Here is a 12498-nt window from a genome sequence, read left to right as displayed (position 1 = left end):
GCTTACAGCAACGTGCTATATGTTCTGAATGCCCGAATTGGGAATCTGTGTCAAAACTTTGTTAGGAATTATGTGATCCTTACTAGCTGGAAGTAAGGGAGATGGGGCATGAAGTTATTTCTAGGAGTTGGACACATACCAAGTTTAGCTCAGTTCTGGGCATCTTTGAAATACCTATACAAACTTGTTCCTACATAGTAACTTGCATCTTTGAATGAGAATCTGCTTGCTTACAGCAACGTGCTATATGTTCTGAATGCCCGAATTGGGAATCTGTGTCAAAACTTTGTTAGGAATTATGTGATCCTTACTAGCTGGAAGTAAGGGAGATGGGGCATGAAGTTATTTCTAGGAGTTGGACACATACCAAGTTGAGCTCAGTTCTGGGCATCTTTGAAATACCTATACAAACTTGTTCCTACATAGTAACTTGCAACTTTGAATGAGAATCTGATTGCTTACAGCAACGTGCTATATGTTCTGAATGCCCGAATTGGGAATCTGTGTCAAAACTTTGTTAGGAATTATGTGATCCTTACTAGCTGGAAGTAAGGGAGATGGGGCATGAAGTTATTTCTAGGAGTTGGACACATACCAAGTTTAGCTCAGTTCTGGGCATCTTTGAAATACCTATACAAACTTGTTCCTACATAGTAACTTGCAACTTTGAATGAGAATCTGCTTGCTTACAGCAACGTGCTATATGTTCTGAATGCCCGAATTGGCAATCTGTGTCAAAACTTTGTTAGGAATTATGTGATCCTTACTAGCTGGAAGTAAGGGAGATGGGGCATGAAGTTATTTCTAGGAGTTGGACACACACCAAGTTTAGCTCAGTTCTGGGCATCTTTGAAATACCTATACAAACTTGTTCCTACATAGTAACTTGCATCTTTGAATGAGAATGTGCTTGCTTACAGCAACGTGCTATATGTTCTGAATGCCCGAATTGGGAATCTGTGTCTAAACTTTGTTAGGAATTATGTGATCCTTACTAGCTGTAAGTAAGGGAGATGGGGCATGAAGTTATTTCTTGGAGTTGGAGACATACCAAGTTTAGCTCAGTTCTGGGCATCTTTGAAATACCTATACAAACTTGTTCCTACATAGTAAGTTGCAACTTTGAATGAGAATGTGCTTGCTTGCAGCAACGTGCTATATGTTCTGAATGCCCGAATAGGGAATCTGTGTCAAAACTTTGTTAGGAATTATGTGATCCTTACTAGCTGGAAGTAAGGGAGATGGGGCATGAAGTTATTTCTAGGAGTTGGACACATAGCAAGTTTAGCTCAGTTCTGGGCATCTTTGAAATACCTATACAAACTTGTTCCTACATAGTAACTTGCATCTTTGAATGAGAATCTGCTTGCTTACAGCAACGTGCTATATGTTCTGAATGCCCGAATAGGGAATCTGTGTCAAAACTTTGTTAGGAATTATGTGATCCTTACTAGCTGGAAGTAAGGGAGATGGGGCATGAAGTTATTTCTAGGAGTTGGACACATACCAAGTTTAGCTCAGTTCTGGGCATCTTTGAAATACCTATACAAACTTGTTCCTACATAGTAACTTGCATCTTTGAATGAGAATGTGCTTGCTTACAGCAACGTGCTATATGTTCTGAATGCCCGAATAGGGAATCTGTGTCAAAACTTTGTTAGGAATTATGTGATCCTTACTAGCTGGAAGTAAGGGAGATGGGGCATGAAGTTATTTCTAGGAGTTGGACACATACCAAGTTTAGCTCAGTTCTGGGCATCTTTGAAATACCTATACAAACTTGTTCCTACATAGTAACTTGCAACTTTGAATGAGAATGTGCTTGCTTACAGCAACGTGCTATATGTTCTGAATGCCCGAATTGGGAATCTGTGTCAAAACTTTGTTAGGAATTATGTGATCCTTACTAGCTGGAAGTAAGGGAGATGGGGCATGAAGTTATTTCTAGGAGTTGGACACATACCAAGTTTAGCTCAGTTCTGGGCATCTTTGAAATACCTATACAAACTTGTTCCTACATAGTAACTTGCAACTTTGAAAGAGAATGTGCTTGCTTACAGCAACGTGCTATATTTTCTGAATGCCCGAATTGGGAATCTGTGTCAAATCTTTGTTAGGAATTATGTGATCCTTACTAGCTGGAAGTAAGGGAGATGGGGCATGAAGTTATTTCTAGGAGTTGGACACATACCAAGTTTAGCTCAGTTCTGGGCATCTTTGAAATACCTATACAAACTTGTTCCTACATAGTAACTTGCAACTTTGAATGAGAATGTGCTTGTTTACAGCAACGTGCTATATGTTCTGAATGCCCGAATTGGGAATCTGTGTCAAAACTTTGTTAGGAATTATGTGATCCTTACTAGCTGGAAGTAAGGGCTATGGGGCATGAAGTTATTTCTAGGAGTTGGACACATACCAAGTTTAGCTCAGTTCTGGGCATCTTTGAAATACCTATACAAACTTGTTCCTACATAGTAACTTGCATCTTTGAATGAGAATGTGCTTGCTTACAGCAACGTGCTATATGTTCTGAATGCCCGAATTGGGAATCTGTGTCAAACTTTGTTAGGAATTATGTGATCCTTACTAGCTGGAAGTAAGGGAGATGGGGCATGAAGTTATTTCTAGGAGTTGGACACATACCAAGTTTAGCTCTGTTCTGGGCATCTTTGAAATACCTATACAAACTTGTTCCTACATAGTAACTTGCATCTTTGAATGAGAATCTGCTTGCTTACAGCAACGTGCTATATGTACTGAATGCCCGAATTGAGAATCTGTGTCAAAATTTGTTAGGAATTATGTGATCCTTACTAGCTGGAAGTAAGGGAGATGGGGCATGAAGTTATTTCTTGGAGTTGGAGACATACCAAGTTTAGCTCAGTTCTGGGCATCTTTGAAATACCTATACAAACTTGTTCCTACATAGTAACTTGCAACTTTGAATGAGAATGTGCTTGCTTACAGCAACGTGCTATATGTTCTGAATGCCCGAATTGGGAATCTGTGTCAAAACTTTGTTAGGAATTATGTGATCCTTACTAGCTGGAAGTAAGGGAGATGGGGCATGAAGTTATTTCTAGGAGTTGGACACATACCAAGTTTAGCTCAGTTCTGGGCATCTTTGAAATACCTATACAAACTTGTTCCTACATAGTAACTTGCAACTTTGAATGAGAATGTGCTTGCTTACAGCAACGTGCTATATGTTCTGAATGCCCGAATTGGCAATCTGTGTCAAAACTTTGTTAGGAATTATGTGATCCTTACTAGCTGGAAGTAAGGGAGATGGGGCATGAAGTTATTTCTAGGAGTTGGACACATACCAAGTTTAGCTCAGTTCTGGGCATCTTTGAAATACCTATACAAACTTGTTCCTACATAGTAACTTGCAACTTTGAATGAGAATGTGCTTGCTTACAGCAACGTGCTATATGTTCTGAATGCCCGAATTGGGAATCTGTGTCAAAACTTTGTTAGGAATTATGTGATCCTTACTAGCTGGAAGTAAGGGAGATGGGGCATGAAGTTATTTCTAGGAGTTGGACACATACCAAGTTTAGCTCAGTTCTGGGCATCTTTGAAATACCTATACAAACTTGTTCCTACATAGTAACTTGCAACTTTGAATGAGAATCTGCTTGCTTACAGCAACGTGCTATATGTTCTGAATGCCCGAATTGGGAATCTGTGTCAAAACTTTGTTAGGAATTATGTGATCCTTACTAGCTGGAAGTAAGGGAGATGGGGCATGAAGTTATTTCTAGGAGTTGGACACATACCAAGTTTAGCTCAGTTCTGGGCATCTTTGAAATACCTATACAAACTTGTTCCTACATAGTAACTTGCAACTTTGAATGAGAATGTGCTTGCTTACAGCAACGTGCTATATGTTCTGAATGCCCGAATTGGGAATCTGTGTCAAAACTTTGTTAGGAATTATGTGATCCGTACTAGCTGGAAGTAAGGCAGATGGGGCATGAAGTTATTTCTAGGAGTTGGACACATACCAAGTTTAGCTCAGTTCTGGGCATCTTTGAAATACCTATACAAACTTGTTCCTACATAGTAACTTGCAACTTTGAATGAGAATGTGCTTGCTTACAGCAACGTGCTATATGTTCTGAATGCCAGAGTTGGGAATCTGTGTCAAAACTTTGTTAGGAATTATGTGATCCGTACTAGCTGGAAGTAAGGCAGATGGGGCATGAAGTTATTTCTAGGAGTTGGACACATACCAAGTTTAGCTCAGTTCTGGGCATCTTTGAAATACCTATACAAACTTGTTCCTACATAGTAACTTGCAACTTTGAATGAGAATGTGCTTGCTTACAGCAACGTGCTATATGTTCTGAATGCCCGAATGGGGAATCTGTGTCAAAACTTTGTTAGGAATTATGTGATCCGTACTAGCTGGAAGTAAGGCAGATGGGGCATGAAGTTATTTCTAGGAGTTGGACACATACCAAGTTTAGCTCAGTTCTGGGCATCTTTGAAATACCTATACAAACTTGTTCCTACATAGTAACTTGCAACTTTGAATGAGAATGTGCTTGCTTACAGCAACGTGCTATATGTTCTGAATGCCCGAATTGGGAATCTGTGTCAAAACTTTGTTAGGAATTATGTGATCCGTACTAGCTGGAAGTAAGGGAGATGGGGCATGAAGTTATTTCTTGGAGTTGGAGACATACCAAGTTTAGCTCAGTTCTGGGCATCTTTGAAATACCTATACAAACTTGTTCCTACATAGTAACTTGCATCTTTGAATGAGAATGTGCTTGCTTACAGCAACGTGCTATATGTTCTGAATGCCTGAATTGGCAATCTGTGTCAAAACTTTGTTAGGAATTATGTGATCCGTACTAGCTGGAAGTAAGGGAGATGGGGCATGAAGTTATTTCTAGGAGTTGGACACATACCAAGTTTAGCTCAGTTCTGGGCATCTTTGAAATACCTATACAAACTTGTTCCTACATAGTAACTTGCAACATTGAATGAGAATGTGCTTGCTTACAGCAACGTGCTATATGTTCTGAATGCCCGAATTGGCAATCTGTGTCAAAACTTTGTTAGGAATTATGTGATCCTTACTAGCTGGAAGTAAGGGAGATGGGGCATGAAGTTATTTCTAGGAGTTGGACACATACCAAGTTTAGCTCAGTTCTGGGCATCTTTGAAATACCTATACAAACTTGTTCCTACATAGTAACTTGCAACTTTGAATGAAAATGTGCTTGCTTACAGCAACGTGCTATATGTTCTGAATGCCAGAATTGGGAATCTGTGTCAAAACTTTGTTAGGAATTATGTGATCCTTACTAGCTGGAAGTAAGGGAGATGGGGCATGAAGTTATTTCTAGGAGTTGGACACATACCAAGTTTAGCTCAGTTCTGGGCATCTTTGAAATACCTATACAAACTTGTTCCTACCTAGTAACTTGCATCTTTGAATGAGAATCTGCTTGCTTACAGCAACGTGCTATATGTTCTGAATGCCCGAATTGGGAATCTGTGTCAAAACTTTGTTAGGAATTATGTGATCCTTACTAGCTGGAAGTAAGGGAGATGGGGCATGAAGTTATTTCTAGGAGTTGGACACATACCAAGTTTAGCTCAGTTCTGGGCATCTTTGAAATACCTATACAAACTTGTTCCTACATAGTAACTTGCATCTTTGAATGAGAATCTGCTTGCTTACAGCAACGTGCTATATGTTCTGAATGCCCGAATTGGGAATCTGTGTCAAAACTTTGTTAGGAATTATGTGATCCTTACTAGGTGGAAGTAAGGGAGATGGGGCATGAAGTTATTTCTAGGAGTTGGACACATACCAAGTTTAGCTCAGTTCTGGGCATCTTTGAAATACCTATACAAACTTGTTCCTACATAGTAACTTGCAACTTTGAATGAAAATGTGCTTGCTTACAGCAACGTGCTATATGTTCTGAATGCCCGAATTGGAAATCTGTGTCAAAACTTTGTTAGGAATTATGTCATCCTTACTAGCTGGAAGTAAGGGAGATGGGGCATGAAGTTATTTCTAGGAGTTGGACACATACCAAGTTTAGCTCAGTTCTGGGCATCTTTGAAATACCTATACAAACTTGTTCCTACATAGTATCTTGCAACTTTGAATGAGAATCTGCTTGCTTACAGCAACGTGCTATATGTTCTGAATGCCCGAATTGGGAATCTGTGTCAAAACTTTGTTAGGAATTATGTGATCCTTACAAGCTGGAAGTAAGGGAGATGGGGCATGAAGTTATTTCTAGGAGTTGGACACATACCAAGTTTAGCTCAGTTCTGGGCCTCTTTGAAATACCTATACAAACTTGTTCCTACATAGTAACTTGCATCTTTGAATGAGAATGTGCTTGCTTACAGCAACGTGCTATATGTTCTGAATGCCCGAATTGGGAATCTGTGTCAAAACATTGTTAGGAATTATGTGTTCCTTACTAGCTGGAAGTAAGGGAGATGGGGCATGAAGTTATTTCCTGGAGTTGGAGACATACCAAGTTTAGCTCAGTTCTGGGCATCTTTGAAATACCTATACAAACTTGTTCCTACATAGTAACTTGCATCGTTGAATGAGAATGTGCTTGCTTACAGCAACGTGCTATATGTTCTGAATGCCCGAATTGGCAATCTGTGTCAAAACTTTGTTAGGAATTATGTGATCCTTACTAGCTGGAAGTAAGGGAGATGGGGCATGAAGTTATTTCTAGGAGTTGGACACATACCAAGTTTAGCTCAGTTCTGGGCATCTTTGAAATACCTATACAAACTTGTTCCTACATAGTAACTTGCATCTTTGAATGAGAATCTGCTTGCTTACAGCAACGTGCTATATGTTCTGAATGCCCGAATTGGGAATCAGTGTCAAATCTTTGTTAGGAATTATGTGATCCTTACTAGCTGGAAGTAAGGGAGATGGGGCATGAAGTTATTTCTAGGAGTTGGACACATACCAAGTTTAGCTCAGTTCTGGGCCTCTTTGAAATACCTATACAAACTTGTTCCCACATAGTAACTTGCATCTTTGAATGAGAATCTGCTTGCTTGCAGCAACATGCTATATGTTCTGAATGCCCGAATAGGGAATCTGTGTCAAACCTTTGTTAGGAATTATGTGATCCTTACAAGCTGGAAGTAAGGGAGATGGGGCATGAAGTTATTTCTAGGAGTTGGACACATACCAAGTTTAGCTCAGTTCTGGGCATCTTTGAAATACCTATACAAACTTGTTCCTACATAGTAACTTGCAACTTTGAATGAGAATGTGCTTGCTTACAGCAACGTGCTATATGTTCTGAATGCCCGAATGGGGAATCTGTGTCAAAACTTTGTTAGGAATTATGTGATCCGTACTAGCTGGAAGTAAGGCAGATGGGGCATGAAGTTATTTCTAGGAGTTGGACACATACCAAGTTTAGCTCAGTTCTGGGCATCTTTGAAATACCTATACAAACTTGTTCCTACATAGTAACTTGCAACTTTGAATGAGAATGTGCTTGCTTACAGCAACGTGCTATATGTTCTGAATGCCCGAATTGGGAATCTGTGTCAAAACTTTGTTAGGAATTATGTGATCCGTACTAGCTGGAAGTAAGGGAGATGGGGCATGAAGTTATTTCTTGGAGTTGGAGACATACCAAGTTTAGCTCAGTTCTGGGCATCTTTGAAATACCTATACAAACTTGTTCCTACATAGTAACTTGCATCTTTGAATGAGAATGTGCTTGCTTACAGCAACGTGCTATATGTTCTGAATGCCTGAATTGGCAATCTGTGTCAAAACTTTGTTAGGAATTATGTGATCCGTACTAGCTGGAAGTAAGGGAGATGGGGCATGAAGTTATTTCTAGGAGTTGGACACATACCAAGTTTAGCTCAGTTCTGGGCATCTTTGAAATACCTATACAAACTTGTTCCTACATAGTAACTTGCAACATTGAATGAGAATGTGCTTGCTTACAGCAACGTGCTATATGTTCTGAATGCCCGAATTGGCAATCTGTGTCAAAACTTTGTTAGGAATTATGTGATCCTTACTAGCTGGAAGTAAGGGAGATGGGGCATGAAGTTATTTCTAGGAGTTGGACACATACCAAGTTTAGCTCAGTTCTGGGCATCTTTGAAATACCTATACAAACTTGTTCCTACATAGTAACTTGCAACTTTGAATGAAAATGTGCTTGCTTACAGCAACGTGCTATATGTTCTGAATGCCAGAATTGGGAATCTGTGTCAAAACTTTGTTAGGAATTATGTGATCCTTACTAGCTGGAAGTAAGGGAGATGGGGCATGAAGTTATTTCTAGGAGTTGGACACATACCAAGTTTAGCTCAGTTCTGGGCATCTTTGAAATACCTATACAAACTTGTTCCTACCTAGTAACTTGCATCTTTGAATGAGAATCTGCTTGCTTACAGCAACGTGCTATATGTTCTGAATGCCCGAATTGGGAATCTGTGTCAAAACTTTGTTAGGAATTATGTGATCCTTACTAGCTGGAAGTAAGGGAGATGGGGCATGAAGTTATTTCTAGTAGTTGGACACATACCAAGTTTAGCTCAGTTCTGGGCATCTTTGAAATACCTATACAAACTTGTTCCTACATAGTAACTTGCATCTTTGAATGAGAATCTGCTTGCTTACAGCAACGTGCTATATGTTCTGAATGCCCGAATTGGGAATCTGTGTCAAAACTTTGTTAGGAATTATGTGATCCTTACTAGGTGGAAGTAAGGGAGATGGGGCATGAAGTTATTTCTAGGAGTTGGACACATACCAAGTTTAGCTCAGTTCTGGGCATCTTTGAAATACCTATACAAACTTGTTCCTACATAGTAACTTGCAACTTTGAATGAAAATGTGCTTGCTTACAGCAACGTGCTATATGTTCTGAATGCCCGAATTGGAAATCTGTGTCAAAACTTTGTTAGGAATTATGTCATCCTTACTAGCTGGAAGTAAGGGAGATGGGGCATGAAGTTATTTCTAGGAGTTGGACACATACCAAGTTTAGCTCAGTTCTGGGCATCTTTGAAATACCTATACAAACTTGTTCCTACATAGTATCTTGCAACTTTGAATGAGAATCTGCTTGCTTACAGCAACGTGCTATATGTTCTGAATGCCCGAATTGGGAATCTGTGTCAAAACTTTGTTAGGAATTATGTGATCCTTACAAGCTGGAAGTAAGGGAGATGGGGCATGAAGTTATTTCTAGGAGTTGGACACATACCAAGTTTAGCTCAGTTCTGGGCCTCTTTGAAATACCTATACAAACTTGTTCCTACATAGTAACTTGCATCTTTGAATGAGAATGTGCTTGCTTACAGCAACGTGCTATATGTTCTGAATGCCCGAATTGGGAATCTGTGTCAAAACATTGTTAGGAATTATGTGTTCCTTACTAGCTGGAAGTAAGGGAGATGGGGCATGAAGTTATTTCCTGGAGTTGGAGACATACCAAGTTTAGCTCAGTTCTGGGCATCTTTGAAATACCTATACAAACTTGTTCCTACATAGTAACTTGCATCGTTGAATGAGAATGTGCTTGCTTACAGCAACGTGCTATATGTTCTGAATGCCCGAATTGGCAATCTTTGTCAAAACTTTGTTAGGAATTATGTGATCCTTACTAGCTGGAAGTAAGGGAGATGGGGCATGAAGTTATTTCTAGGAGTTGGACACATACCAAGTTTAGCTCAGTTCTGGGCATCTTTGAAATACCTATACAAACTTGTTCCTACATAGTAACTTGCATCTTTGAATGAGAATCTGCTTGCTTACAGCAACGTGCTATATGTTCTGAATGCCCGAATTGGGAATCAGTGTCAAATCTTTGTTAGGAATTATGTGATCCTTACTAGCTGGAAGTAAGGGAGATGGGGCATGAAGTTATTTCTAGGAGTTGGACACATACCAAGTTTAGCTCAGTTCTGGGCCTCTTTGAAATACCTATACAAACTTGTTCCCACATAGTAACTTGCATCTTTGAATGAGAATCTGCTTGCTTGCAGCAACATGCTATATGTTCTGAATGCCCGAATAGGGAATCTGTGTCAAACCTTTGTTAGGAATTATGTGATCCTTACAAGCTGGAAGTAAGGGAGATGGGGCATGAAGTTATTTCTAGGAGTTGGACACATACCAAGTTTAGCTCAGTTCTGGGCATCTTTGAAATACCCATACAAACTTGTTCCTACCTAGTAACTTGCATCTTTGAATGAGAATGTGCTTGCTTACAGCAACGTGCTATATGTTCTGAATGCCCGAATTGGGAATCTGTGTCAAAACTTTGTTAGGAATTATGTGATCCTTACTAGCTGGAAGTAAGGGAGATGGGGCATGAAGTTATTTATAGGAGTTGGACACATACCAAGTTTAGCTCAGTTCTGGGCATCTTTGAAATACCTATACAAACTTGTTCCTACATAGTAACTTGCAACATTGAATGAGAATGTGCTTGCTTACAGCAACGTGCTATATGTTCTGAATGCCCGAATTGGCAATCTGTGTCAAAACTTTGTTAGGAATTATGTGATCCTTACTAGCTGGAAGTAAGGGAGATGGGGCATGAAGTTATTTCTAGGAGTTGGACACATACCAAGTTTAGCTCAGTTCTGGGCATCTTTGAAATACCTATACAAACTTGTTCCTACATAGTGACTTGCAACTTTGAATGAAAATGTGCTTGCTTACAGCAACGTGCTATATGTTCTGAATGCCCGAATTGGGAATCTGTGTCAAAACTTTGTTAGGAATTATGTGATCCTTACTAGCTGGAAGTAAGGGAGATGGGGCATGAAGTTATTTCTAGGAGTTGGACACATACCAAGTTTAGCTCAGTTCTGGGCATCTTTGAAATACCTATACAAACTTGTTCCTACCTAGTAACTTGCATCTTTGAATGAGAATCTGCTTGCTTACAGCAACGTGCTATATGTTCTGAATGCCCGAATTGGGAATCTGTGTCAAAACTTTGTTAGGAATTATGTGATCCTTACTAGCTGGAAGTAAGGGAGATGGGGCATGAAGTTATTTCTAGGAGTTGGACACATACCAAGTTTAGCTCAGTTCTGGGCATTTTTGAAGTACCTATACAAACTTGTTCCTACATAGTAACATGCATCTTTGAATGAGAATGTGCTTGCTTACAGCAACGTGCTATATGTTCTGAATGCCCGAATTGGGAATCTGTGTCAAAACTTTGTTAGGAATTATGTGATCCTTACTAGCTGGAAGTAAGGGAGATGGGGCATGAAGTTATTTCTAGGAGTTGGACACATACCAAGTTTAGCTCAGTTCTGGGCATCTTTGAAATACCTATACAAACTTGTTCCTACATAGTAACTTGCAACTTTGAATGAAAATGTGCTTGCTTACAGCAACGTGCTATATGTTCTGAATGCCCGAATTGGAAATCTGTGTCAAAACTTTGTTAGGAATTATGTCATCCTTACTAGCTGGAAGTAAGGGAGATGGGGCATGAAGTTATTTCTAGGAGTTGGACACATACCAAGTTTAGCTCAGTTCTGGGCATCTTTGAAATACCTATACAAACTTGTTCCTACATAGTATCTTGCAACTTTGAATGAGAATCTGCTTGCTTACAGCAACGTGCTATATGTTCTGAATGCCCGAATTGGGAATCTGTGTCAAAACTTTGTTAGGAATTATGTGATCCTTACTAGCTGGAAGTAAGGGAGATGGGGCATGAAGTTATTTCTAGGAGTTGGACACATACCAAGTTTAGCTCAGTTCTGGGCATCTTTGAAATACCTATACAAACTTGTTCCTACATAGTATCTTGCAACTTTGAATGAGAATCTGCTTGCTTGCAGCAACGTGCTATATGTTCTGAATGCCCGAATAGGGAATCTGTGTCAAAACTTTTTAGGAATTATGTGATCCTTACTAGCTGGAAGTAAGGGAGATGGAGCATGAAGTTATTTCTAGGACTTGGACACATACCAAGTTTAGCTCAGTTCTGGGCATCTTTGAAATACCTATACAAACTTGTTCCTATCTAGTAACTTGCATCTTTGAATGAGAATGTGCTTGCTTACAGCAACGTGCTATATGTTCTGAATGCCCGAATTGGGAATCTGTGTCAAAACTTTGTTAGGAATTATGTGATCCTTACTAGCTGGAAGTAAGGGAGATGGGGCATGAAGTTATTTCTAGGAGTTGGACACATACCAAGTTTAGCTCAGTTCTGGGCATCTTTGAAATACCTATACAAACTTGTTCCTACATAGTAACTTGCATCTTTGAATGAGAATGTGCTTGCTTACAGCAACGTGCTATATGTTCTGAATGCCCGAATTGGCAATCTGTGTCAAAACTTTGTTAGGAATTATGTGATCCTTACTAGCTGGAAGTAAGGGAGATGGGGCATGAAGTTATTTCTAGGTGTTGGACACATACCAAGTTTAGCTCGGTTCTGGGCATCTTTGAAATACCTATACAAACTTGTT

Source organism: Diceros bicornis, chromosome 19 (genome assembly GCF_020826845.1).
Source record: "Diceros bicornis minor isolate mBicDic1 chromosome 19, mDicBic1.mat.cur, whole genome shotgun sequence".
Lineage (NCBI taxonomy): Eukaryota > Metazoa > Chordata > Mammalia > Perissodactyla > Rhinocerotidae > Diceros > Diceros bicornis.
This window is presented reverse-complemented; position numbering follows the sequence as displayed.